General features: G+C 37.1%; 1 long non-coding RNA gene across 1 annotated transcript in view; it reads left to right on the top strand.

Moving 5' to 3' along the window:
• The first annotated feature begins 1042 nt into the window (after nucleotides 1-1042).
• Nucleotides 1043-27860, top strand: part of LOC113458845 (uncharacterized) — a 60667-nt gene continuing 33849 nt past the window's right edge. Inside the window, exons 1-3 of the long non-coding RNA XR_012580467.1 lie at nucleotides 1043-1197; nucleotides 20635-20742; nucleotides 21084-21153. This is a non-coding gene — a long non-coding RNA (uncharacterized LOC113458845). The remainder of the gene's footprint in view (nucleotides 1198-20634; nucleotides 20743-21083; nucleotides 21154-27860) is intronic.

The following is a 27860-nucleotide window of genomic DNA, read 5'->3' as shown; positions in this document are numbered from 1 at the left end:
TGCAATTCATAACTACCTTTATTTGCTTCTCATCAAATTCCTTGGGATTTGCCCATCAAAGAAAAATGTTTAATTACATTGTCAGGATTCATTGAATTGCCTTTTGACTTTAAATTCATTTCCTAGCATGAAAAACTTTTTAAAAATCATAGGTCCCTTAGGAAAATTATTTGAATCCCTTTAACAATGACACTGATATTTTACACACTAAAAAGAGACAACAAATCTAACTTTGTAAGCACTTGGCACAAAATCGATGCAAACAATAATATGAGCAAATATTTATAGAATCTGAAAAGGAAGTAAATGTTGCATAAACAAGAGAAGAAAAAAAGGCCTTGAGTAGAGAAGGAACTGCCAAAATAAAATAAGCTACGGCTGTCAATAGCTTGGCACCAGAGAAAAACTGCTCCCCTGACTCACCCACCCTGTTGTCACCAGCGCTGGCTGAGCTCTGCGGGAAGGATGGAGCAAGCAAGGTGGCAAAATCCAAGCGCAGCCAGGAAATGTCAGCAGCAAGGCGTGGCAGGTGAGCACTCCCTCATCTGCTTTCCTGATGTGTTTTAAAGAGAGATGCATTTATGGAGTCAACAGTAGTGACTACCCAAAAAACCTCACCGATCTCAAACATTTTCTGTTTAATCTCAGTCAAGATCTTTTACTTAATTCTTGTGCTAGACTGGTGGTAGGAAGATGGAAATGGGTGGTCTCAGGTGGCCTCAGAGAGGGTATCTGGTGTGAGAATCCAGTTTATGGAGCTGGTGGTATCTACATTCAAAAACCCTAGGTACAGGAAATAATTTCTTATAGTCTCCATTTAATCAGATTTCTGCACACATTATGCTCTCCAAAGTCTAATTAACCATTAGGTTAGAGATAATCTCTTACATCTAGGATCATTATAATGATCCCTTACATATTTCATTTTTAGATATCCAGTGTACTTTTACTTTCCCTTCTAATATTATTTTTCTTTTCTTTCTTTTCTTTTTTTTTTTCTTCTTTTTTTTTTTTTTTTTATTAAATTAAGCAATAAGAGAAACCTGGCCAGCTTTAGACACTTTGGTTATAGTTTTTGAACTAAGTCTTTGACTGTTCTTTCTGCTGATTTACAGGAGCTGACAAATGATTAAAGCTATGTGTGTCCAATCACCAAGAAGCTATTTCCGTTTCTACATTCCCTGATTGACATGGAAGGTGAGAAATGAAAAGTTCAAACAGGCAGTAGCAAATGAGATAATTTTAAATTTACCACTGTGAACAGAAAGCAGCACTTTGCATTACCAAACAAACAGAAAATAGGGCCCCAAATGTCAAAATTCTGACAGTGTGATAATTTTTATCCAATTATGGTTTTGACTTTCTATTTTGTTAGCACAAAATAAGATATTATTATGTTGTATCCTAAGGTCAACAAAATGCATTGCATTATATTTATGTGAAATTGAGAAATTCAGGGAAGGGAAGGGAAGGGAAGGGAAGGGAAGGGAAGGGAAGGGAAGGGAAGGGAAGGGAAGGGAAGGGAAGGGAAGGGAAGGGAAGGGAAGGGAAGGGAAGGGAAGGGAAGGGAAGGGAAGGGAAGGGAAGGGAAGGGAAGGGAAGGGAAGGGAAGGGAAGGGAAGGGAAGGGAAGGGAAGGGAAGGGAAGGGAAGGGAAGGGAAGGGAAGGGAAGGGAAGGGAAGGGAAGGGAACTCTTGAGATAGCTGTAGAAATAATTCCAGTTGTAAAGGATGACTAAAAGATGGATGATATAAAAACAGTAGAATAAAATCAGAAGTGGGTGTACTTGCTCTTGGAACTTGTTGAGGGCTGCTGAAGCAGGAATCCAGTTTACATCCTGGGAATGCATTAGACAGGGAGACAGACAGACAGACTCCTTGCAGAAATGGGACAGCTGCAGCCAGTCCCTCATTGCTGCAGGTATTCAGAAGTTCCACGTGCACAGACTTCCGTTCTTTAATCCCTAATGGTCCTGGGTTGCAAAATACTGTATTGGGATTATGTGAATCAATTTATTCCAGAGTGACAACCTATCACCCAAATGCCTGAATCACGTATAGATATGGGCAAATATGCACACAACTATGATGCAAATTTAGGTGCCTTTGGAAAGAGTACAGAAACTCATACTTCTTGATTGTGCTTCTCATGAGACACCAACTGAACAATATCCCTTCTCAGTCTTTATGCTGAAATTCTATTTTAGTGTAAGATAAGCTCATTAAGTTTCCTTTTTTTGTACCTAAATTTAGCCAGCAGACAACAGCTTAAGTCAAATTTGGACCCCTGTTCTTGTCCAGAAAATCCTTAAACTCAGTATTTGAAATCATCATTGCCTAATCAAGTGCTTCCAGTAATTTAGAGTGCAGCACAGTTGGTTCTCTCATCATGACAAAAAAGGTAGCAATATTTTTAAGACTTATAATTTTTTTGGTGTTCCTGAAAGGATGTTTGCTGTATGGCAAATTTATTAAGATGTGACATAACTAATACTAGAACTTTGTGCCTTGGCTGCGATGTTAGATGAATCTATTAGAATATAAATTCTAGTGGTTATCTGTGTCTGCAGAAATAATTCATGCTGTTGTCATATTTATACACCAACAATAGAAAACAAGGAACAAATCCAGATGAGTGAGATGCAAGCAAATCCCTCTTGTCTTTGTGTCTTAGAGTCTCAACAGGTATGCACAGCATCCACTCTTTTTTACAAGTCTCTAGAGCAACCAGGATTCCATGAGATTACATTTCCTGCTTCAGTGAATATTTGGGAATTTATTGACCACTTAATCTCATTTGGGATTATTTTAAGACTTGGAAGAATGAGTAAAAGAGAAAAGTAATTAGCAGGATACACCCCAACCACACAATGTTGTGTTTGTCAGGCAGGAAACTGGTGGCAAGTGACTAATAAGCCCTGTAGAGAGAGTTATGCTCTTTTATTACCCTTTCTCTGAAAACGTTGGGCCAGCTTCCCACTACAGAGGGGTCACAGTGATGCAGAGAAGGAATTCAATGCCACCTCACTTTCAATGTGTCTCATGGTCTCAGAAACACACAGTATGCCTAGGGAGCCTGTAATGGTTAATGTTGTGTTCTAGGTGCAATCTCACTCCATGTTTTCAACCCTGAGAATAATTCTTGTCAGTGAATTCCCTCATGATTTTGGGTTCAGCTGAAAATGCTAATGTATTGGATTGCATTTGCTAGCAGAATAAGAAAGAGCTTTTATACTTTATAGTTACAGATTTTTGTTTCAGTCCCAATGTGTTTTTATATTTCAAAGTATTTGACTCTTCATCTTTGAGATAATTACAATAAGATTAACACAAATTTTTTTCCCAGCTATTTTAATTTCTATGTACACTCCATGCAGTGTAGGATTTGGTCATGTTCCAGGCTCATAATTGCCTTGCAGCAGAACCTTCTTTGAGAGTGCTGTGGGATCTAACCTTGAAATACTTCCCTAGTAAGACAGTAATTTTTATACTTTTCCCAAAGGTTAGCTACTTGGTAAGGCTTTCTCCTTTTTTTAATGGCAGTTTTACATCTGCAGAGTTCATGGTACTACTGAGTCCACCTCATTTTCCCCATAACCCAGTTGGTGTGGTGGAATTTAAGCACATTGCATATTCCTTTATGTAAAAAATTTGAAAACAGCCTTATGTCTCAATATTTAAGTGATTAAATTAATATTTCTTGCCTATTTAAAAAAAGCTTCAAATTATGAGGCTACTGAGATTTGTATGAGATTTCCTTTAATGTGTCAAATAATTCTTACTTCTAGCATTATCCATGAAAGACAAGAAATGTGAAACATAAGCTCTGTCCTCTGAGGGCAGATTGCCTCTGGCAGCTAAAACTGAAGGAATGGACTTCGTTACCCTACATCTCCAAAACAGCAATAGTTGCAAAAGTCACAATATTGCCTTAAGGTTGTTTCTTATCTTACCAAATGCCTTGAGGGGACAGTCAATCTTTGTTCTCATACACATTGAAATACAACTCACATTCATTTTTAAGGGAAAGAGAGGTAATAATATTTTATATTTTTAAAATTCTTTAGATTTTTCTTTTTAGATTAAATAGGAAGAACTGGTGTCTGGGTGTGGGCACACACAGAAAATGTCAAATATAATGGAAATATTTTATGCTTTTCTATAAACTGTGCAGTATGCAAAATTCCAAAGTTAAAGCAATGATGAAATATGTCAATATTTATATTTTATTTTTATTTATACTATTTATGTGAAAAGTAAATGCTTTGGCCTAAGACAGAGGAGAGCCAGAAGATGATGTGCTATCATTTTAACAGCATCTCAGATACCACAAAGGCTTTACAATGGAAAGCAAACCAAACTAGTGCCAATGTTTTGCAGTTTCTAGTCTATAGGTTAAAGTTTCCAAACATCTTTTCTAAAATCATCCCAGTCCAAGACCACTGTCATGACTGAATGTCCTGCTTGTATGGCAAACACAAAACATATCAGTGATCTGATGAATTGCATTACACATTTCGGCATTTTGATTTAATATTGGGGTCAAGGTGGAGAGAGGCAGCTAGAGGCAAGTAAAAAGGTAGAAATGTGCAGGAAAAAGGACTTTCCACCTTCAAAGATAGTCTACTCAAGAAGCTTCCTTAAAAGTTGAGCTTTTCATCCTAGGAAAAAAGAGTGGGGGAAATGGCTTTAAAGTCAATACTGTATCAGTTTCTGTATAGGTAAATGTCATTAGGAAGGAGTAATGCAATTGGGAGTCAACAGGAGGTTGTGGGCACGCTGGAAATGTTCCTGGATAATCTCTAGCTAGCTCTGAGAGAAGTGAGAAATCAAACCATGAGCCAGACTAAAAAAAATTAGGGGGTAATTTAACTTCTGAAAATGTAGAGAGAACAAGAAGTACAGAGAAAACAGTTTTATTAGAAATTTCGTCACTTCTCAAGATGATGTGTGCTGATTGTGGTGCCAGCATGTGACCCAAGGAGGGGAAAGCATCTAAAGTATCCTGTTGCCTGCTTGGGATGTCTCTCTTTCATCTGTTCAGACATCCAAAAAAATTCTTCCAAGTACTTTTATCCTGCTTCCTTTTGTGATCTGCTTGAATGAAGAAATATCTTCTGAGATGTAATTCAAGCTTTCAAAATGTTTTAAGTCCCAGTTCAGAAGGACCCAGGCATAAAACATCTTCTTTTATAGCAGAAAGAACCTGCCACCTTGACAGCTAAGGCACCCTTGTTCTTTCTGAGCTGGAGGGTTGACAGGAGACAAGGAGAAACCACCTTTCACAAGGGCTGTGTCCTGCCTTTGCAAAAGTTTGTGACTTCCACTCTGTTGTGTGACTTCCACTCTGTCATGCAGTAATCCCAAGGAATACTTCTCCCCATAGAAGAAACATCCTACACCTAGAGATAAGTGTTACTGTCTTTCTGCTTCCCTTGGATTTACCTCTTTGTGAGTACAGGGATGCAGATTTGGGGCGAGCCAAAGATGGATGAGACACCACACATCATCAGGATTTTGCAAGAGGAGTGGTGCTGCTCTGGAGCCAGACTGCTCCACCTGCAGCTGGGCTGGTACTGCTCCTGGTAGCACACCACAAAGAGTCCAGGATGAACCTAGGGACAGGTAAAGGAAAAGCACATAATCAGAAATATAATTCTCCCATATACATCACCTGTTTTTCCACTTAATTTTCTAGTAAATCTTATATTTCTAACCCCAACTTTATTTACATTCTATTTTGCAAAGGTAATCTTGGCATTTTGTGACAAAGGCTGGAGCAAATCTGGAGCCGTGCATACCACTGGGGGATTTATTTAATGTTTATCCAGATCACAGCAGTATTTACAGTGACAGCCATTGTGCAATTCCCATTTAAACTAAAAGAGCTACTGTGCCCTAATATTTTTCAAGTAATGTCTGACTTCCTTCATTATCCTGCTGTAAGGAATTCCATCAGCATTTCTTTTGCATGGCTGTTTCTACCTAGGGTAACAACCTATATGAGTAAATACAGGTCCTAATCTTATAAAAAAGATCTGAAGAACATCGTAAGATGATCAGTAAGTTTCACAGGAGATGACTGTTTCTGCTAATTGGCAATTCCTGGAAAAAATTATTGTACATATGAATTATATAAGTACTATATTGGTGGTTCAGGATTTTTATGCCCCTTTTAATCTTCTGTTCTAAAAATATCCCTTCAACTAAGAAAACAAAAATCAGAAAGCTTCCCAAAAGACAGAAATGCTATTTACTAAGAACATGACTTTTCTGACAAGTGCCAACTGACATTGCCAATGATTATAGCTGCATACATAAAATATAAAAGCATCCTCCAAAGGGTGTGATGTTCAAATTCTGTTATGAATTTTAATCATAGAAAAGTATGGTAGATGACTGTGCAAAAATAGTTACTTCTATTTGCCTGTGTACATCAGCCTTGTGAATTTTGAGAGATGGTGATTATGTCAATATCTAAGTGTAAATGCAACCAGCCATGTTCTTCAGTTAATTCTGATTTATTTTGGTGATAAATATTGAAAATGACTAATCCAATGCATCTGTTGTGACAAAAAATCCAGATTGACTACATATGTACCTAGCACTGAGGAAGGCAATTCTGCTGTGGATCCAGTGTTATTTTGAGTTTGGGGAAGATGGTTGTTACATACAAACTTGACCTGGTGTTTAATGACATGGGAATCCCCTTCGATCAATTAGTTATTTTTTGTTTACATTTCCATTAGGTAAAATTGTTTCCCAGTTTGGCACTGCTTACCACAGTTACAGAGCCTATGCAGGATTTATGCTGCACATGTTTTCAGCAATGACAAATCTAGCATATCCAGAGAGATTTTTCTCCACAAACCAAAATTATAATATCATTTTTTAGGTTGCTACTTCTTACTGAGTATTAGGTCCAAACTTACACTCTTTCTGCCACCAGCATTTATGATGTTTGATGTTTTGGATGGAATATGTATTAACTGTTAAGTTTGGTTTGTGTTGACTTGAGTTTAGAAGGGGTGTATGGGCTGTGAAAGGATATATAGCATTTAATTACCTCTTGGAAAAGTGGTGGTAGAGGTAGCTGGGTAGAAAAACACAGAAAGACATCATCTTGCAAAAGAAATTACCTCCAGTGCACCAATTAGAATGTTTACCTGCAATTTTTGCTCCTCTCTGAATCATTTAAAGAAAACACTACAACTTTCATTTTCTTGCTGTGATGAAAACGTAACAAAGTTTTTCAAACTGCAGAAAGGTTTTTTTAATCTTTTATCCATTTGAGGGTGAAAATTTAATTCAAGAGGTGCAGCTGACACAGATTAGAAGGCAAAAACCACAGATTTTTTATTTAATAAAATTAAAACAACATCTGATTGTTCACTCCTGACAAGGATTTTCAGAGTCTTCAGAAAAAGGAAATGCTGGAAAGAAAGGAGATAAGGATGGGGATAAGTCATGCACTACTGCTTGGACAACTGAAACTGGTAATAAATGCTGACCATGAATGAAATCTGCAAGCACAGGAAAAAAAAAAATTAGCATATTTCAAGTATAGGCAAGCAGCATCCACTTTAAAGAGTCTTATTATATATGATAGATGAAACTTTGGTGAAAGGAAAATGCATGTAAAATGAAATAGTGGTAGGGGTTTTATTTGTTTATTTGTTTTCTCCTGAATTGTTTTCCGTCCAAAAAGGACTGGTATGAACTACCACTTTGGGAGTGGTGTAGTTTATATTTTCATTTATACAAATACTCTAGTAAATGGCTATGTGACAATCTCATATATTGTTGTTTCAATATTGATCAATACTGCAGAGGTTTAGGTGTGCTGGAAGATAAAAAAATCATTCAGCTTTGAATAGAATTGCCAAAATGAAGCATTATCTTGACAAAGAAGTTTCAGATATTTGGACTTGAATCTGGACTTTAGAGAAGCATGAAGACCACACCAGCCATGTTTCATAAATCCCATCCTTTCAATTTAACTAACTTTCATACTTTATTCAGCTTCAAAGGCATTTAATCAGCTATGGCTTGAATATTGTACCTAGATTTTCCAAAACAGAATAAATATCTAATTCTACTTTTACTGTGATCCAGGGTCTACTTGCACTTACTGAAAAGGCAGCAGGATCATACCCCATAACAAATAACTCCCTGACAGGCAGGGACAAAGACTAAAATTAAGTTTCACTCCATGATGCTTTACTCACTGGGCTTGGTCTGGTGGGGATGGAGTGAACTTTCTTTATAGCAGTCTCTGTGCTCCTGTGCTTTTGATTTGTGGCTAAAATGCTGGTGTTCACACAATGATGTTGGAGCTGCTGCTGAGCAGGACATGCACAGGGCCAAGGCTTTCTGAGTCTTTCACTCTGCCCCCTCAACAAGGAGCCACAGCCAGAGCAGCTGCCCTGAGCTGACAAAGGGTTGCCATATAACAATGTGCATCATTAAATCCATGTTGTTCCATTCCATATAACATCGTATGCATAATTAGAAGTGGTGGGGCAGACTTTCCAAGTCTGGAGGCTGCCCAGGGACTGACTGGGCGCTGGTCTGCTTCTGAGAGGAGCTGAGTGATTGCCTTTGTATCTCTACAGTTCTTTCTGGCCTTCCCTTCATTTATTAAACTGTTTTAAACTCAACACACTTATCAAGTGAGTTTTTCTCAGTTTTGCTCTGCCAGTTCTTTCCCTCACCCACCATGATTCCTAAGATGGACTTTTGATCGCATACCTTTGCTTCTTTGTCAGTGAGTGCCTCGTGTCTCTGTGTATGACATGCTACAGTGCTGTACAATGCCGACTGTGATGAGAAAATTATTACTCATAACTTGCAAATTTGAGGTGGCTTCTTATATTTTGCTAGAAACATCAATGATAATGTCTGGGCAAAGGTTATAAGGTTTTAGTTTTAGAGTTTAATTTTCAAAGTGGTGCAAATACCTCTCCTAAATTCTGCCTCTGATGGTTTTCTGGTAGCTAAACTTTGCCCAAGTACAAACACAGTCATTTGCTCAAATTGAAAAACACTTTAAAAAAAAAATTCCATAATCCATACCATAATATTCTTCCTAGCTTTTGCTTGTACTCTACATTATTGTGCTTAAAATTTGATGGGTGTTGCAGAAATATCCAAATCTGTACAGGGCTTAAAACTCAGCATTTAGCACTTTATTTTCACATATATTGCATTGTTTCAGGCAAACAAAACAAATTTACCTTCAATAACGTATGCTTATATATCAGATACACTTATATTTCTAAATTCTTACTGTATATATCTGTATACAGTATATACATCTGCATACCAGTTTCAAAATTACTGCAAAATCAATACATTTTAAAAACTGTGATAAAAAAGCATAGCAGCTCAAGGGATTTCTGTCCAAGTTGCTTTCCATTAAAAATATTGTTTCATATCATTCATCTTCACCATGTTGTGTTTCCTTTGGGCTTCTATTGCTATACCTGTTATGTCAGTCCCATTGTAGCAATGACAGTGATTTATCAAGCACATTAAATCTGCAGAATCTCTAGCTAGAAAAGCTAGTTTTTCAAATATTAAATCTCAGATGTGTCATATTTAACCTGCCCTGAACTCCTGAAACAACTCTGTGCTCCTTTGAAAGGAAATAATATTTGATTTCATTAGCAAACTTTTTGCCTCAGTGTAACATAAAATGTCAGCTGCTGAAGTTAGATGTCTTGCAGAAGCTTAAGAATTATTTACACAAGGAAAGACAACTTATCCCAAAGAGTCTGTCCCTCTTAAGCTTATCTTTACCTTTACTCTCTGATATGTCGCTGTCTCCTTCAATTTTCTCTCAACACAGAATTGCCTGGCTGTCTCCTAAGATGATTTCTGCCATTTGCCTGACTGGGCACAGCATGCCAGGCTGTGCAGGCTAGCTTGTGTTACTTTGTCAAACCAATTCCTGATTTAGAACCATCTATTAGATCATCTTGAAGTCTTCCCTTTTTCTGTGAGCACTAATGTTGACACATCTAAGAGGACACAGGGAGGAACATAAAAGACTACAAGAAGATGCTAAGGGAAAGATGAAAAGAGCAGAGCACATTTAGCTTTGTCAGACACAAATGAATAGATGTAAGATGACAGATACAAGTGTAAGGAGTTAGAAGAGTTTTTCAGGTTGGTCAGAGGAAATAATCAACATTCATGGAATAACTGTGTATGATGGATGTTTTTTATAATGGTATATATAATGATGTCAAGTGTTTTCTGAGCACACTAGGAAAGAAAATTGTATGTTTTAAAGAGCTTTAAAGGTAAGATAGACATTTTCAGGAGTGCAGGCAAGGGAATAACCAGCACCTATAGACCTCCTTCTATTGTATGTTGTGGGGAGTATCTGTCCTTCTGAAAGTCTTTTCTCCCTCCTAACCATTTTTCTCTGCAATAGATTAAGAGCAATTGAGAGAAACACAACTAAATGAATATTGACTGTACTAGACATACATAGAAGTGCATTTTCAGAGGAATAATTCACATTTTCTTTCACATACTAAATGATAGTGCAAGAGATACTCACTAGCTGTGTTTTTTAGAGTTGATAAGACTTCTTTTGGGGGAAGAGCTGATTTTCCTTTGAAGGAAAGATATTAAGGTTATGATCACCTATCTACCTTTTAAAATTATCATAACATTTTCCAGCAGTGGAATCTCTAGACTAGAGAGAGTTGTATAAAAGCTTTGGGCTGACTTGATACACATGGATGGGTTTCAGCATCTAATAATAAAAGGTGTATTTACTATATCTCTGATGTACCTTTGAAACCTAAAGTTACTTTATCCTACTCATAAGTAATCTCACTCAGTGCCAAATCTCCATTTTATTTCAGTCAATTGAAAAATTCCTTTTACCTGCAATATAATAATACAGACCCAACAGATATAGCCTTTAGATAAGTTATCATGCATTCCTGTTAGGCATGGCTATCACTTGCAATGTAAGATTGTATGCCAGTGGGCTGAACAACCAGCCAAGGAAGATGAATAATGTTCTCACCCGTGCCAGAGTTTCAGTCCCTGTCCTCAGGGCTTACTGTTATTGATTTATAAAACAAAATATTTCAAACAAAAAATCCAGCCAGAAAGAGCCAGAAAATTTTCAGCTTTATCCCGACTGCTTCTGCCCTTCAGGCAGAGTTGATAAGGTGGAAATTCTGGCTATTACCACGTTGCCTTAATAATTCTGCAACAGTTTCTATGTTACCCTCTCTGCATGTAGGAGATCAGGATATTCTTTCATTTCTGTGGAACACTTTTCACAAGGGTGGAATTATTACTAATTTCATGTGGAACATAAAAAACAAGCATATGATGAGGTATGGAAGATATAGTCATGCTCTTAATCTTGTTTTATTTGCTTCTCATTTAAAAACACTGAATTGCTGTTTATACTCATCTTGGTCAAATAGTGAGAATATTCAGCTGCTGGGTTTTTCCACTGTACCAGCTCAGCATCTTGGGAACAGTCTTGCATTTTTAGTTTGAAATTTATTCTCTGCAACTCTTCAATTACCATTGGCAGGTGGTGATGAAAAGCAAAATACTATTGTTAACTGTTTCATGAGCATATTTTCCCTGAACTCTGATAAAAGTAGGGCCTGGATTGGAAATGAAGGTGAAAAACGAGACTGAAGAACCACTATTTTACAAGCTCCAGTGGAAACATACAGCATGATGCACCATCCCAGATTTACTTGAATTTACCAATAATCCTATGATTCTCACTATTATTTTACAAATAGATAGTATTGCATAAACACACAATTTAAAGTATGCAGTTTCAGAGGTGTCCTGAATAGCAGGAGGTTTCCACCTTCATTAACCTGCCTCATCTTTGGGAATAATGCCTGGCGTTTCAGGAGACTTAAAAGACATGGTAATTTCCATGAAGATCTAATTCCATATTTTTTCATTCACTGAGTAAAGTTTGTTTAATTAGATGACAGATGTACTCCCAAATTCAGGACATCAGGACATCTAAGAATCAAAATGGCCCTTTCACCACTTCACTTTCTTGTGCAGTTCCAATTACATTGGGATAAATTAATGTCTCAATATAAGATTTATGGCTGTTTTTCTAATTGTACTAACCTATTAATGCATAAACTATCCAGATTTCTTGATTGTTTTTACATAAACAAAACAAGAAAAATAAAATTGGGAGAAAATTATACCAGCATAATCCTGCTTATTATAGTTAATGAATTAAATCTTGCCACAAAGCGTGTCTTTTCTACCAGTATAATTCTCTCACGTTTGCAGTCGCTGCCAGAAACTTCATTTCAGTTTGGGAAAGGAGCAGATCTGACTGACAGGAGCAGAACTAAGTTTGGCTGAACCTTCTTCTGATAACAAACCCCAAACCTCCTTGAACTCTGGTTCTACACATGCCTTGATTGGGTCAGCCTGTCCCACTATCTCAAGCACAGCAATCAGACAGTTGTCAGCCAGGAAAGGTTATGTAGCAAAAGCAATGTAAATTTCATAGCACAGAGTAACTGCTAAAACTTTTCTACTTAAGTAGAAGCAGCAGGGAGTTTGGCAGCCAGGATGCAGCAGCCGCATACACTTTGTGATCCCTGAAGAAAAGGTTCCTCAGGGTTATGTGAGGACTGACATGAGTAGCTTGGAATAGGAATACATTTCCTCATCTCCTGGGTATCTGTGAGAAGAACTGACCTCGATAAGAATGAGCATTACTCTTTCATATTTTAAACTTGGTATATGCATAAGTTTTAATCTAATGTTGTGGTTGTAGAAAATGACAAGAAGTTGTTAATAAGGTCCGATACAGAGCTTGTGAATGAGTCTTCACCTATAAAATAAGGTATTTTCTCAGAAGTATGTAACAAGCTTTTAATCTCCAGATACCAGTGCCAAGTGCATAGCTGGACCATTTCCTTTGGACTAAGTATGGAGTGAATTGGTTTGCAATCAAGCCAGCAAAAAGTTGGCAAAATGGCCATTAATTATATGGAAGGGACTCAAGCATCTTGTTGAATTGAGATAGGCACTATGACTTGGTGTCAAGAGACAGCCTGAGAATTTCTGGCATTCTTTGTTAGACAATGTTCACCAGCCTTGAATGCACTTCAGAGACAAATGTCTCTCTTTTTTTTCTTTTTTTTTTTTTTGGTTGATCTTTTCTTCTTCATTCGGAATGCGTTTAATTATTTTGTAATACTGCTTGATTTCATCCTCACATTTTCAATTTTTTACTAAGAACCTTAATAAAAAATTTCAAAACACTGAGTCCCAAATTTCTCTTATAGAAACTCCACTAAAATCTCTTAGACAATACACTTTTGTGTTTTGTGAGTTTTTCATCCATCTTACAATTTCTCTGTTCTCTCTTTACCATCAGTTATTTAAGTCAAATTAATTTATTTATGGAAAAATCAAAAGCAGTCATTAGAGAGGCATGCTATGAATTTGTTAGAACTATTCTGCATTATATTCAGTTTTTAATTTTTATCCAGGTTGCATTATATTCTCCTTCAAGCCTTTTAAAGTTTTTCATAATTCTTTGTAAGAGGATACATGATGGGAAATCCCCAGGACATTTTTCCCTCCGTTAATATAGCTTCTCTCTGCTTTTGCTTTTCTCTATGATAGTGACTGTCTTCAAATGAAAAGACTAGAGAGGAAGAGGAAGAGGAAGAGGAAGAGGAAGAGGAAGAGGAAGAGGAAGAGGAAGAGGAAGAGGAAGAGGAAGAGGAAGAGGAAGAGGAAGAGGAAGAGGAAGAGGAAGAGGGGAGAGGAGAGGAGAGGAGAGGAGAGGAGAGGAGAGGAGAGGAGAGGAGAGGAGAGGAGAGGAGAGGAGAGGAGAGGAGAGGAGAGGAGAGGAGAGGAGAGGAGAGGAGAGGAGAGGAGAGGAGAGGAGAGGAGAGGAGAGGAGAGGAGAGGAGAGGAGAGGAGAGGAGAGGAGAGGAGAGGAGAGGAGAGGAGAGGAGAGGAGAGGAGAGGAGAGAAGAGAAGAGGAGAGAAGAGAAGAGAAGAGAAGAGAAGAGAAGAGAAGAGAAGAGAAGAGAAGAGAAGAGAAGAGAAGAGAAGAGATCCCCATAATCTTGTACTAACTTTTCCAGGCTTGGATTATCCAGCCTTCTCAACTGGCATATGCTTTGCAGCAGCAAACTCCAACCCCATATTCATGTATATGTCTGAGTAGCCAACACGGTCTGTAACAAGCGCTGAAGCCAAATATTAACTCAACTTAATAACCATGCACGAGCTCTTCTCTCAAATATAAACATTAATTAGTTGATTGTATATTCTGTCCCAAAGACCAAGCTTGTTCTAACACTTCCCTGTGCTTCTTCACTTCTTGTCTGACATACTTTGCTGATCATCCCTCCATTTCCCCTCTCCTTTCAGATGCTATATATATATCTATCTATATCTATCTCAAGGTGTTCATGCTGTAAGTGTAGTGGTTTTTTCTCCAAGGATTTTGCTCTGTCTTTTTCTGAGATTTAGAACCTGAGTATTTATAGTACCTTCAACTGAAATGAATTCTCGTCTTCTGTCACACTTCTGTCCCTCAGCAGTTTGCTGCATCTTCCCCAACTTGTTTCTGGTTTCAGTTTTTTCTTTTTTTTGTTGTGCTTTTTTTTTTCCTCCCAAATATTTCATTTCAAAAATTAGGTACTTTATTATTTCTGTATGTTTACTTTTTAATTTACAGTCTTGCAGCTCTGGTTATTTTCAACACTGTGTGTGGTTTAAAAACTTACTTTAATGATGTTTAAAATATTTCCTCTCCTGCATGTTAATTTTTTGGGGTTAATCTCTCAACTGCCATGTCCAAGATGAAATGATTCTGTGAATATTTGCTTTATTTATTTCTCATTCTATATCTAGTAACTGGAGATTCTCATAGATATATTACTGTAACTGGAGGGTTTTTTTACCTCCAAAAGCACCATGAAGCTCTCTCTGCTTATATATCTGACTCAAAACTTCCCAGTGTCATGCTTGTAATTCATCTTTTATCATGTGTCTCAACATGTCTTTGACTCCAAAAGATTGTGCTTTATGCATCTCATATCTTTCTTATTTCCTGAAGTCTTTCATATCCTTAAAATAAATCACCTTATGTCTTTATTTCTGTGAGTTTTGAGCAAAGCAAATCTTTTCATACCTCTGCTCCTGCCATGGCTGCTCTCCTAACATGCTTCTGCTACCTGGAGAATGTTATTTCTCAGGTCCTGCACTAAGAGTTCTTGTTTTTCAGTTTTGCCACTGAGACTGCTGGCAATAATTTGTAGCATTTCAATTGCTTTCTACTGACCAGAAACTAATTTCCTCAGCTGGATTAATCTCTCACTATCAGTTTCAGCTAACTGGCTGCAGGTCTCATCTGTATGAGTACCTTCTGCTTACTATCCATTCTCCTGACCACTGATAATCTCTTATCCACTGCTGTGCCTTATCTATCAGATTTCTTTTCCCCTGTATATTAAGACTACAAAAAGATGAGTAGAAAGGTTAATAAACAGAATATTAACCCTCAGCAGGGGAAGCAAGTATTTTTACTTAGTTTAAAAAGTCATTACAAAATTTAATTTTTATGGATTTGAACAAATTTGAGGGAAAGGCAAAAATGCTATTAGTCATAAACTCAACTTCTTTAACTGAAAAAATATGCTTTAGTGCAAAATGAGAAAGTTTAGAAACTGCTGTTGATCGTCATCACCCCATTTTGTTCTGTTTTCAGTTGTCATGAATTGACTCTGAGCACAATGACAACTAAAGAAGGCTGTTTCCTTCAGGCATTATTTCATTTAAACACCTTTCTGAAATGAATGTATAGCAGGCATCTGTAGAACATATGAAAGCCAGCTATTACTGAGATGCCTAAGAGGATATTTAGAGGACTGTAAATAACTGAGATGCCACCACTTCTTGAAATACCCCTTGTAAGCATTTTATTCAGATTTACTGCTGAGGTGCAGTAAATGCATAAGATTTGTCCATTGCAAGTATAAGATAAAATGCACTAATTTATATAACCTGAAGACTGTTTAAAAATAAAGAAATCATTTGAAATTTCATTTAAACCTTTGTCCTTCAAGTTTTTGTTTAGTACTATGAAGGGAAGCATGGCTATACCTTGCTTACAGGAATAACCCAACAGGCTTAGAGCCAACTGGCTTACAAGACAATAAAATTTTGGTTTTTTAGTGATGTTGTGTAACCCTTAACTGTTTTGATGTAATTTACAATGGTTTAGCTTTAGTATTTTTAATTCCCCTTTTGTTGTTTGCTATAAAATTGAGGTGACGCGGAGTTACTATTTGTTAAATGAGCTAAATGAGACAAGAGCTGCATTAATCAGCCATTCAGATACAAAACACTTCCTTACATATGCCTGTTGATTTTCATTACCTAAATCTTCTTTTAAAGATTTTATTTCACTTTCTAATTCAAATATTTGATTGTTTTAAAACAAAAAATAATTTTAAAGCAAAAAGGATTCTTACAGTACAGCAGTATTTGTCTGGGAGAATCTAGAGGTCCTGAAGTTGCTCAGACTCTTCCGAATTAAGATTTTGCACAAGGTTTTGCAAAGAACATTTCATTGTTACTGCAACCACCACAAAGAATCCTCTCTCTTTTTGTGAAGCAGATTTAATCCACCCACTGCAAGTCTCTGATGGTCACAGTGTGCTGTTTGACCTCTCCCTGTGCTTCTCTTTGAGGGGAGAAAGGCTCTGGCCCTGTCTGTTGCACTGCCAGCAGCTCCGCAGCTGCCCCTGCCCTGCTCGGCACATAGAGCTGCCAGGAACCTGCTCCCTTCGCTGCTCAGAGGAGCACTGACCAACCTGTGTCAGCAATGGGGGCTTTCCTCTTCTCCTTGCAACACCTTCACCCCAGATACCTCAGAATCACAGAATATGCTGAGTTGGAAGGGACCCACAAGGATCACCAAGTCCAGCCCTGGCCCTGTACAGGCCATCCCTCAGAGTCACACCATGGGCCTGAGAGCGTTGTCCAAACACTTCTTGAACGTTGTCGAGCTTGGTGCTGTGACCACTTCCCTGGGGAGCCTGTTCCTGTGCCCAACCACCCTCTGAGTGAAGAACTTTCCTTTGTAATATCTGACCTAACCCTCCCTCATGCAACTTCAGGCCATTCCATCACACTCGTAGGTTCTGGCCCAGCATTAGACCACATAGCTGCTATGCTTTCACATGCCTTGATGGAAGCATGATACTCAACGACTTCAGGTTGCAACTACTTAATATATTTGAGAGGGGAAGTGAAAGAAAAATGAGCATTTGTGCAGAAACACGAAAATCTGGCTTGGAGAGTTTCAGTCCAAGGCTGAAAAGAAAGTAGGACAAAGTAAATAACAGGTATCTGAAAATCTATCTTGCTGGGATGATAATTGTAAATTGATTATGGTTCCTTGTTTCTACAGTATTAACACATGGGAAATTACATTTAATAGTTATTGTTTTTCTAAAAGGATAAAGTTCACTTCATGCTACAGTACATTAATATAGTAGAACACTGCATTAATACTTTAATTCAATGTTTTACTATTCTTTTATTGCAGAGATCTATTAAGGTACATAGCTTGGATTTGCTAAGCTTTGTAGCAGCCTCTTCATTAGTTTCAATTTAAGTGAATATATGTCTCTTGTGGTGCACTTTAATTTGTGAATTCAAAGTCAAAAATAGTACCTGTGTTCCCTTCAAAACATAAATTACATACACAAAGTTAGATCCAAAGGATTTACACATAGTCAAACTCCCAAATATCAGCCTCTGTTTAATGCCGGAGATACTTGAAAATTCCAGACGCATCAAGTGCTGATTCTAATTTTCACTAATTCTCCCAAAATCAGCTTTTTGATAAGCCCCAAAGCCCTGACAGATAGTGCTGAACAGCTGGCTGTGTTGCTCACTCCCAAACTCTGACAGATGCCCTCAGCAAAGGTATTTCTCTTCCCTCAGAGGTCGTGCCTTGGCAAGCTCACTCGGGGCCTCGTGAAGGGAGTGCTCTTAGTTCACAGTCCATGGCCGAGAGCACCATCCAGGCTGGGGAAGATGAAGGCAGCCCAAAAGGAGGCCAAATGTTCAGGGGAACAGTTTGTCAAAATAAAAATGTAAACACTGAGATCATGGCCTCAGCTTACCTCCAATTTTCTAGTCAGCCTCTGTTTAGTGCTAATTGCTGAATCACCATCAAAAGACTAAAGAAGATTTATCTGATAACAACATTCCACCTAGTCTTCTGGACTATTGGCTTAGACCAAAAAATACTTGCCTGTTATGGAAAAATTTGAGCATGTACATGGTGAGGGTTTGGAGAGGAGAGGAAGAGGATGGAGAGGGAAATGGCAAATCCTATATGAGTTTTTTTGTCCTAATTGTGAATAAAAAAAACTAGGTGTGCCTCTCAGGAACACATAGTGCAGTCCTCTGATACCTCACTGCTGCACCAATTTGTGTGAAAGTCCTCCTCAACAGTTAATCCTGGAATTTAGTGCAGATTCCTTTCTCTCCTGGCTCCATAGGATGAGTTCAGTAATTTGTCTGAGACAGGATTTTTAAAGAGCAACTCTCTTTGGTGGTGTGAGAGAGAGGCAGAGAGACACATATGCACTCTTGAGATCTCCAGTGCCTCAGGGCATTTCCTATTTCTTGTAGCAGTGAACTTATCTGTGCTCCTTCAGAGGGCAAAAAACAAGATGAAATAACTTCTACTTTATCACCAGCCTCGGAATGTTTCTGTGTTACCCTTTCCTGTCAACCAGTGAGGGCTGCATTCTCCTTAGCAGTCCCAGGTGATTAAATACTGATTTCTCCTAGACTTGAGAAAGCTGCTTTTGAGTTAGGAGTATTAAAAGCTAATCACAAGGAATAGTCCTACATGAGAAATCTTCAGCAATTTTCTGTCCTCATTATCAGTGGGATAATCAACTGAATTATCGAATCAGCTTTTTTTCCAGACAATGAGCTTTCTGAGGTAAACAAAACAAGGCAAAGGCTGTTCACTTTCCTCAGTGACTCCTCTGGGCCACCTGAATTGCATTTATAGTCCTCATTTTCCAAGAAGTCAGCACTCTCTCAAGTAACCTAAATGGTCTGGCCACGGTTTTGAGAATTGGTGGGATCTATTGCCTTCCTTCATTTCCAGGTGTGCAGGGTGAGCTTTCTAATTCTGATCAAGAGAATCCAGGCAGAGCATGCATCTAGGTCACACAGAAAACATGCATTTGTGCTTGTATAAAATGTATTTGTCTAAGCTGTTAAACAGTGTAAAATTCAAGGTGTTCATGTATCTCAGTGAAGCAGGTTAGTATTATTCAACACTATTCTACAAATAAGTTCTTTAAAAATTTTGCCATTCTAGTTCTCTGGGGGTTCACTTTCCTAATGAATTTCAGAGAACATGTCCCACATCTGTGAGTGACTCCCACATCTGTGAGGTACATTTAGCACATTAATTCCCACTGAAAATGAGAGGTATTTTGATGTATGAATTCTTTACGAGCTTTTCCAATGTGTATCCTAAATAACTTGCTAGAGGTCACAAAGGGATTATTATTTTGTGAAATTAAGAATGTTGCTTTTATTTCCAGCCATTACATCTGATATTCTTACCACCTCCAAAACTTGCCAGCAATTCTAACATTCCTCAGAAAATTATTTCTAGTGATACTTTAGTGTAAACCACTTCTGTTTTCTGATGTTGCTGTTGATTAGCACAACTCAAATCTGTTTTGCAGAGAACCTAACTTTTAATGAAAGCTTTGTGAAGACAGAGAATTTTTTTTTAATGAATGCAATGTTTGTAACAGTTCACAGCAGAGAGAAATCACTTATATTCTTTTGTCTTATTTTTAGCAGATACATAATGATCTCTGGTTATGTCTTGGAAGGCCCTCATGCACCTGACCCCTCTCTCCATGCACTTAAATATATCCAATTTATTTTATCCTGTGATATTCTGGATAATTATGAGATTATTTAGAATATGTAGCATGTGCAATAAGCAAATGTTTTTTGAATAATTCCAGAGTTACATTATTCTAAGGCTGTACATGAGCCCAAAAAGCATCACAGATCTAAACTGTTTGGAGAGATGGTATAAGAGAGGTGAGTTAGAAGTCTAGCCTTTACTCCCAGGGAAGCCAGAAAGAGTCTGTCGAGGTTTTAAACTACAGTGAGGTTTTTGAGCTGCAGTTAATTTAGAATGAGTCAATGAAAATTCTAGACAAGCTCAAATACTGATGAGATTGGTGCAGTTTAGTTAAAACCATACAGTAGGAAAGATAATTTGGATTATAAATTAATTTTTATTAACTGAGATGAAGATATGTCTAATGCTCTCAGAGAAGTTCCGGATTAAATGGCAATTGAGTGACCAGGCAAGCAAGCAGCCCAGAGCTGGGACAGTAGATGTCTGATGTGCAGCATTCTTGGTTTTTTGAGGCCATGGTATGTCTGTGGCGCTGCAAGATAACGCACCCACAGCTGTCCTTCAGAAACCTGCACACCTAACAACATGGCATCAGGGAGTACATGGCATCAGTTGTTATGATGTCCTTACAATCCTGTTTGTGCTTTGTAGGTTCCCTGTGTGTGGTGATTCAGGAGAAACCAAACTGCGCTTAGAGAGAAGAGGTCAATGTTGGGCAGCAGGACTGGCCGTGGCCCTGGAGGAAAAGGTGGATTCTGGGTGGGTGTCTCAGGAACAAAGACAATTTGCTTCTTTCATACGCTTTATTCAGTTCTGTAGACAGAAATTATGTAATATCTCCTGGAAGCTGGCTTTATTCACAGCGCATTTTAAATAGTTGTCTTCTTTCACAGTAAATGATGAAGTTCTTCCTTGAACTGAATGCCAGAATTTTATTTGCAATATTATGTTTGTTGAATTTTCTAACCAACTGTATAATTTGATGAATATCTATAATGAAAATGAAGCTAACTATACATCTTTTTAACAGAATGTGAACAAAACTAAGTCCTGCTTTCCCAAACTATCTCAGCTTTGATTAGATATTTTGTACTTCTCAGAATAATACAACTGCAAATCATCTTCAAGAGACGAAGACTTAATTCTGGCTAATACTGCTACTCCTCAAAGGTAAGCAAAATAATAGTAATAATAATAGTAATAGTAATAGTAATAATAATAATAATAATAATAATAATAATAATAATAATAATTATTATTATTATTATTATTATTATTATTATTATTATTATTATTATTATTATTATTATTATTATTATCCAGATATTTCTTGTTATCTGAGAACGAACTATTTCAACCTTTAATTTCAGAAGGTTAAGAGAAATCAGAGTTGAAGACAGTCCTGTTCAAGTCGCAATCAGATTATTTTACCACATTCAGTTAGTTTTCCTGATATAGTAAAAAATTTCCATTTTTTTTTTTTTTTAATTTGGACTGGAGGTTTTTGTGGCACTGGGACCAATTTTTATTTTACTTTCATTTCTATGCCATTTGTATTTTACTTATTTGTTTGCCCTAAGGCTATCTACGTGCATAAAACTCATCTGTTCTCCAAGTTCCCCAAGAACCCAACACCTCATTGAAATGTGAAGAAAACAAGAAAAAATTCAGCAAAAAGTTATTACATAAAAAAACCTAGTAGGGCTCAGATACCTTTCAGACATAAGAGCTCTTTGAAGAGTGTGAGGAGAGGTCATTCCTAGCAGGGAAGCCTTAAATGTCTGCCTCTCCTCGAGGCTCTCAGTGTTGGCACTTTTGTACACGTACAAGAGCTCACCCCCACATAAAGACATGTAAGTTTCTAAGGCCTGCTGACTGGTAACTGGTGGAATTTCACAGGAGACCTGATAATTTTTAAACTAGGAAGTTCTCATTTCGCACTGCATAAGAGTTAAGTACTAGTTTTCCTTTGGCTGGATATCAGCCAGCAGTGAAAAATAACTCTTAAGATTTATTTTAAAACAAGACCAGATGATAAGTGCAGGGTCAAAATGACTGTGGAAAAACAGTACTTTTGACTCAGGGAATATAATAAGTCTGTTTGACCATCAGCGTCTCATCTGATTTATGAGAGCCCAGAAGTCACAAATGCAGAGGGCAACTAAAATATTTTATGTGACTGATAATGACCAAACATTCACCTCCTGAGGTAGAAATGTCTCCTTTGTATTCATTAGATCAAAAGTAACTCTCACAGCATTGTCCTTTCTCCACTTGCAGTCTTTATATCCTAAAGGCAAAAGATGTCTTGGTTTTTTTTAAAAGAAAAAGTTTTATGTTTATAAACCAATGCCAACCCATACAAGAAAACTGGCATCTGACTATGGTGAGAAAAAGCTACGACAGTAATGAATTGCAATAACTACAATAAGTCAGTTATAAGAGCTATGGGTTTTTCAAAGGACATCCCCACCAGAGAGAACAAGCTGAGTTAGATACATAATTCTTGCCTGGCCCTCTTTTCTGTATCTTAAAGATATGTAAAGTTGTTCCACACTGAAGGTGTGAAAAAAAGCTGTGTGACTCTACCTGGATTCATTCTTCCAATGACTGCTAGTTATTTTATTGTTATGGAGTAATGTTATAACTTAATTTTTGTCCATGTTTTATTACTTTTAATTTCCATGGTTTTTGTGTCTATTGACAAATGTCAATATAAGTAATTTTCCTAAATAATTGGGAAGCTTTCAAAAATTATTTGCTATCAAACCATTAAGCCTGTGAAAGACAGGATCCTTATGTTGTACAGCACATGCAGCAATCTGGATTGTAAAACCATACATTTTGTCACCTCTGCAGTATAAGCAAAACACTGTACAGAAGGAGGAATAGGGGCTATGGAAAGCTCCCAGGTGTTTGCATTGTATTGTGTAAAACATTGTTTTGTGTAATTCTGCTGAAGGGTGAAAGAAAAAGGAATCATTTTACAAGTAAATCATCTGCTAGGGGCTAGTCAAAACTAATAATCATCCAGAAATCATGACTTCATAACGTGTAGGGCAAACTTTTAGTATACAGAAATCACAAAGCTTATGGATTGCTGGTAAAGGGAACTGCCTACCTCAGGTCCTTCTTTACAGCAGCTACCCTATGAAACAAAGCAAAAACCCCAAACCCACCATGTGATGGAGGAAACACAGAGTATTCTGTGTGATCAAATTCACGACCATGACCTTGACTGCTTCAGCTCTGGATATTCTGGAGCAAGAATAATAAAGGTGAGGTATGTGTAAGACTTCAGCATGCTCTCAAGGTTTCCAGTAAACGTAAAAGCTGGTTTTAAACAGGAGTCGTCATTGCACACCAGTGTTGTATTAGAAAGGGAATAAGAAAAACCAAAACCCAACAAAACCCAGAACACAAAAAACTCACTACCGAAATTATTTTGAAATTCCATGAACTTATTATGATTTAGGAGCTAGTAATACTTTTCTATTTGAAAAAAATGTTATATTGCTATATAATAGTATGAGTAGATTTCTATTCTTAATTTTTCCCCATTTCTTATGCTTATAATTCTTACTTTACCTGCTTGGAGCTTGGCAGCTTGCAAACAGCATTAAACCTTTCAAGGCTCAACTTTTCAATGTGTTAGCAGCCACTTTAATTAAAATAGTAATGCTTTAAATTGCCACACTTTATTTTTATTTAAGCTGAACACTGTACACACATTTTAAAGTAATGTACAGTTTCATTGAAATAATTTTATTTATATTGGTTTAATCTATGAATTTTAATGAAAAATCTCAAATACTCATTAGTACAGGATACAAAAGCTAAAAAGTATGAAAACAAGGTGTAATTCACATATAGTTCTCCACTAGGACAAGTTTTCTTACTGAACATATGGGAAGTTTCATAAATAAGGTGGAAGAATAATAAAAGAGAATACAAAACCTCTACTTTGAAATATGTTATAGGCTAGATTTTATATTTTAGAAGTCCTTAAAAAACTTCAGATCCCTCTTTTTCATTACAAAAGGCAGGTTTATCTTTCGGTGTGTTTTATCATGTACTAGTATCTGGTGGCCTCAGCTCTACCAGAAGACAACAGAACACTTACATATTCTGCTGACTTTATTTTTTCATGACTCACTAAAGTAAGAGAAAAATTATGCCCAAAGCCAGTGTCTGCAGTATTCTATTCACATTGCATTCCCTTCCATCAGATGGAAAACAACACTTTGCATTTAGCAGTTACAATGTCTCAGTTAAAAAGATTAAAATCTACAAATAATGACATAAAAAGTTTTGCCAAAACAGACAGGGGCTGCTTGGCTTGATATGCATTGGTTTATCTCATGTACCTATTGTGTGTCTCATATGTACCTCCCCAAATGACTATGATTCAACATTTGTACCTAAAATCCAGCTTCTGGTGTGCATTACTTCTCATGGAGTTTATGTCTAAAAGGTCTGCTAACACAGTGGCAAAGAAACCCTTCTGGTTTTCTGCAACCCCTCTCTGGAACTTGTCATGATATCCAAATGCCCCAGAGCACATCATTCCATGGCTGCTGGGTCTTCCTCACCCCTGTTTTTATAAGGCACTGCACGGTTCCACATTTTTGCTTTCACCTTTTAGTCATTGTTCCCTGCAACACTCAGCCATCCTTGCCTTACCTGCTTTCTACAATATTGCTGAACTCAAGCACTGAACGTTCTGAGAGGTTACTCCTCAAAAGCACTGTGTTTCTAGGTGATACTCTGGGAAAGCGAAATCACTTTGGGATTCTGAAACTTTATGCTGCATTTGAATCACCTTTCAACCGCTTACGTACGACTGTTATGTGCAGTAAGGTTGCCAGGTAGAGCTGAAGGACACACTTGAGTTTCACATCTGAAAGTGACTGTATGCAAGCTGCATTTGCTCTCATTCAGCAGGAGCATAGAGACATTCTTCTTCGTATAATATGTGTGCAATATACAGAGTACTGACATAAGTGACTACAGCTCACAAAAAACCAATCATCTTTTTAGAAAAATATACCAAACCATTTAGAAAAATTGAGAGCACCCTTTAATTGAAAAAAAAATTACCAGGGATAATGAAAACTTCAAAATGCTTGATTCTACCATTTAAAATAAAAATGTTTCCATTTCTTCTCTGAAGATGAATTTGCTTCCAGAGTCTATTTTGATTTAATTAAAAAACAAGGACAGAAAACAAAATGAAAATTTCACATTTGGTCAAATAACATTTTCTCAAGCAGAAATTATTTGGTCGTTTCTTCAGAGGGTTGTTTAATTTAATAGCAATTATAAAGGAATTAACTTCAGGTCATCGCAGAAAAATATCTAACAACATTTGCATTTGTGCAACAACAATGAAAATAGTTTATATATTTAGCCCCAATTTACTTCCTAGAACACTGATTTGGATTGCAGCTCGGACTGTGGTTTTACCTGATATATACTTAGGTTCATGTTAATTATCTAGCATGCAGAATACTTCCTGTAAACCCCCAGACACTCTTATATAAACAATTGAGATTTTATCATTGTTGTTAAATTTCCATTATAATAGCAAATAAAAATTAATTGCTGGGCTAGAACACACACTTCCAGACTTATTAAGGTTACACTTCTGGGTTTATTAAGTCTCCTATCTCAGGCTCTGTCCACTCTGCAAAGATGGTTCAGGTGGCTAATCCTGAGCTGCTGAGTTGATGAAGGACTTCATAACCTTTCCTCTCAGGGTAGCCTAGACTCATCCTGGATGTGCTCCCACACAGCAGCTCATCTGAAGTCAGTGTATTGGAATGTAACAGACTGCTATAACATTAAGTAAAAATTAAGAGGAAAAGAGAAAGGAAAGGTCACCTGGGAGCTTTGTGTTCGTACTGTGCAGACTGACCCCATCTTTTCTGAGCCTATTATGAGCAGAACAGATCTTTACTGAGACCTAGCATTCCCTAGTTTGCAGTGTCAGGCTGGGTAGCAGAGGCCATCTTCTCAGCAGTGACCTCAGAGATAATAATGCATCCAGCCAGGAAAGAATGCATCCAGACAGAAAAGGTAGCTCCTGCCTATCAGCTCCCCCCTGCCTGCAGTGACTGCTATAATTCCACCATATTCTGTTCACATCAGGTGCTTACCTTATTGGTGCCAGATATGAGGTAATTTCTCACAATTCTTCCATTTGCAAGTTAATTTTATGTTATGATGGGACTAATATACAGACAGAGAGATAAAAATTATTTTAAAAATACATACTTATAGGTGATCAATCACTTTGGGTTTGCTGGTTTTATTGCCAAACTCAGTGATAAGAACCCTTGGCAAAAGCATGTGCCTACATGTTAAAGCCTGCAGTCTCTTAGGGTGAGGGAAAATTTTCAGTACTGAAACCTGTCTTTGAAAGAACAGTCTCAAGCAAGATCTGGAAGATCACAGAGCAGAAGGAATCCCACTGAATTTGTACTTTTTTGATAAATTCACCTAATATAAATGTAAATCAAAGAAAGGCAGTGATAAATAAAAGTCTACTTAGAGTAACCAAATGTAGAATAGAGAAATGAAATGTAGAAAGAGACCATGTAACTATACACTGTGTAAATATTACAAATATGTAATATTTGTATATTACACATTAGTGCCCTTCTTCCTTCATTCATAGTCCAAGATAGGTGCTTTAATGATGTTTCAAATAGTAAGATCTCTTGTACAATTGTGTAGCATGAGCTTTTTTAAAACATGTAAAAGTTGTTAGTGAGACAGATGCATCAATAAAGTGAGCCTGTTTTAATATAACTTCTACTGAATTCATAAAAGTGGATCAATAAGTGTTTCATTTATTTTTGTGATATGCCATACGAGCAGGGCTTTGTTAATACATTGCCTTCGTTGGAAAAAATCACATTCAGTAATATTGAATAATTTCATTGATAAACTACTATTTTCAAAACTCTGGGGAAAGGTCATACAAGTTTACCTTTGTTTTCTAAATCCCTTGCAAAAATAAATCTATACTGGAAGCAATTATTTTTTAAACAAAAAGTCCTTCTTAAAACAGAGTTAGGAAAAAAGGTCTAGGCTTTATTTCCACATCTGCTAATTGGTTTCATAACTTGAAGAATATTTTAATCCTTCCAATACCTTATAATCCTGCTGATATTTTTCAGAATTTCTTTGTATTTATCTGATTTGATCTGTAAAAGTGGCAGAACATCAGAAATTAATAAATATTTTTGCTGTCAAGGACGATCTATTGTTCTTCACCGTGCAGACTGTAACCATAGTAATTCATACACTCCAAAACCCCATGCTTAAACAAGGAAAGCAAACAATAATAATCCTGAGATAGTGATTGATCAGGAGTTCTAAAATAGGTGATAGTTACCTGAAGAAAAACACGTTCTGCATCTGCTTACATTAAAAAAATGATCTGAATTAAATGTTTACCAACATAAGCCCCTTCAAAATACCTTGGATATCAGTTTTCAGCTATTGTGCTAGAGACCTAAAACTGGATCCTTGTCTATTGTTAAACTTTACTAGACAAGCCCAGTTAGGTTATAGGTCCATAAAAAAACCACCCAACTCAGTGGGGGGAATAAGGATGGCAACAATATTGGAAATATGTTCTCAAGTAATTATTGGAAGTATGTTCTCAAGTAGTATATTGCTATTATTAATTCAGTAATTAAACTGACAATGAATTGATACTAAAAATGTACTTAGTGTCCTTCAGTTCAAGGTACTTCCATTTCCTGAAGCCCAGTAATGCAGTACCTGGCATGTGAATGATCAGCAACATTCAGTGTCAGAGACAAGAAACTTTGACTAATATCTAAATTGCCTCATGGGGAACCTCT

This window comes from Zonotrichia albicollis, chromosome 5 (assembly GCF_047830755.1).
Source record: "Zonotrichia albicollis isolate bZonAlb1 chromosome 5, bZonAlb1.hap1, whole genome shotgun sequence".
Lineage (NCBI taxonomy): Eukaryota > Metazoa > Chordata > Aves > Passeriformes > Passerellidae > Zonotrichia > Zonotrichia albicollis.
This window is presented reverse-complemented; position numbering and strand designations above follow the sequence as displayed.